This window comes from Equus quagga, chromosome 14 (assembly GCF_021613505.1).
Source record: "Equus quagga isolate Etosha38 chromosome 14, UCLA_HA_Equagga_1.0, whole genome shotgun sequence".
NCBI lineage: Eukaryota > Metazoa > Chordata > Mammalia > Perissodactyla > Equidae > Equus > Equus quagga.
In genome coordinates, this window is record NC_060280.1 from 79,227,031 (window position 1) to 79,229,190 (window position 2,160).

Sequence of the window (2,160 nt, forward strand, 5' to 3'; positions counted from 1 at the left end):
GGTTAGAAGAAGGTGAGAAAAGTTGCGTGGGTAGAGTGGAAGAGAGCTAGTGTTGTTGGGGTGTGAGGGAAACATGCAGGTGGCACGATGGGCTTTGAGCAGTGTGGCTGTTGGTGGTGAATTGGATCCCCTTTTGATGTATGTTAAGAGATGTTAGGAAAAACCTAGGTTTTTTGGGGGGGGATTACTTTTGACTGTCGGGGTATTCTTGTTTCTATGTGATTCCAGGAAGAGATTGAGTTCACTAAGACTCCAACTTTAAGTTTCTTCAGCTAGCTTTGTTACCTTGAGCATACAGAGGAAAAGTAACTTGAGCAAAGGCTCATTTGGAAGGCAGAGGATGACTTGGGGGCAGTGAGAAAATGAATTTGGCCTTTTTGTGCGGGGGGTGGGGGGCGAAATTAGTCCTGAGCTAACATCTGCCACCAATCCTCCTCTTTTTGCTGAGGAAGACTGGCCCTGAGCTAACATCCGTGCCCATCTTCCTCTATTTTATGTGGGACGCCTGCCACAGCATGGCTTGACAAGTGGTGTGTAGGTCTGCACCCAGGATCCAAACTGGTGAACCCCGGGCCACCAAAGCCTAACGTGTGAACTTAATGAACTTAACCGCTGTGCCACAGGGCCAGCACCAAATGAATGTGATCAATGTTATGTTGGATTTTGTGAAAGACAAGGTGGGCCAGGTCCATTAGATACAGGTTATGGAAGCCCTGGAAAAAATGTGAATTGAAATCTTTACTAGCCAGATTTGTTATAAACTCTCTCTCCCACTGAAAGAAATTTTAGAAAATAGAGAAAATTATTCAGATGATAAAAGCATTCATAGTTCTATCATGTGGAAAAAACAATATTTTAGGTTATTTCTTCTGCCTTGTATATGAGTGCATGTATATATGTGTGTGTAAAAACTTCATAATATGATTAACAGTTGAAATTATACTATACATAAGATTTTATAACCTATTTAAAGGACTCTGTGAACACTTTTATATTAAATAATCTTTACAAAATGATTCTTTTTTGAGGAAGATTAGCCCTGAGCTAACATCTGCTGCCAATCCTCCTCTTTTTGCTGAGGAAGACTGGCCCTGAGCTAACATCGTGCCCATCTTCCTCTACTTTATATGTGGGACGCCTGCCACAGCATGGCTTGCTAAGTGGTCCCATGTCCGCACCCTGGGATCCGAACCGGCGGCGAGCCCCAGGCTGCTGAAGAAGAACATGCGAGCTTAACCCCTGTTCCACAAGGCCAGTCCTGCTATTTTTTTTTTTTTTGCCATTATAAATTCAGTGTCATTAGTGTTTATGTACTAAATCTGTAGCTAATAAGTTTTCCAGAATTAGAATTACTGATCAAAAGTAATGGACACTTGTGCTCACTTTGGCAGTGCATATGCTAAAATTGGAATGATACAGAGATTAACATTGTCCCTAAGCAAGAATGACACACAAATTCACGAGGAGTTCCATATATTTAGACGTTAACTAGACCTATTGTAGTGACCATTTTGCAACATATACAAATATCGAATCATTATGTTGTATACCTGAAATTACTGTAATGTTGTATGTCAATTCTACCTCAATTGAGAAAAAAGTAAGACATTTTTAGAGCTCTTTGTAGATATTGCCAAATGGACTTCCAGGTGTGAACCTCTTTATACACCTTTTAGCAAATGATTGGATGTCCTACTTCACTGCCTCCCTCCCAGTACTGGGAATTCACTTTTAAAATATGAAAAATAATATCTCATGGTTTCAATCTGCATGTCTTTGGTTACTAGTGAGTTTCAACAATTTTCATGTGTTTATTGACTATTTTTCTCTTAAAAATTAAATTCATGTGTTCAGTTTATCTTTCTGTTCTATCTTCATCATTTAAGACAGGTTGGACCCAACACAGAGAGATAAAATATTAAAAATAAATATTTTTACAATTGACTGAAAATCCATATGGATTTCCACTCAGGAACCAATAAAGCATACAGTTTGTGGCTCTTCTATTAATCTTCCCACATTTTAATGATTTATCCTATGAAACATAGTATTCAGAGAAAATGTGATTTTTTTCCCTATTCCTTATAGTCCTAAGAGATAGTCTCTCAGTTGACACTTTTCTCTCTTCATTTTCATTGTTCTACATACATCATTAGTAGG

At 38.7% G+C, this 2,160-nt stretch overlaps 1 pseudogene; it reads left to right on the plus strand.

Annotated features, from left to right (window-relative positions):
• The first annotated feature begins 1,379 nt into the window (after positions 1–1,379).
• Positions 1,380–1,479, plus strand: LOC124225917 (uncharacterized; annotated as a pseudogene).
• Positions 1,480–2,160: the final 681 nt, after the last annotated feature.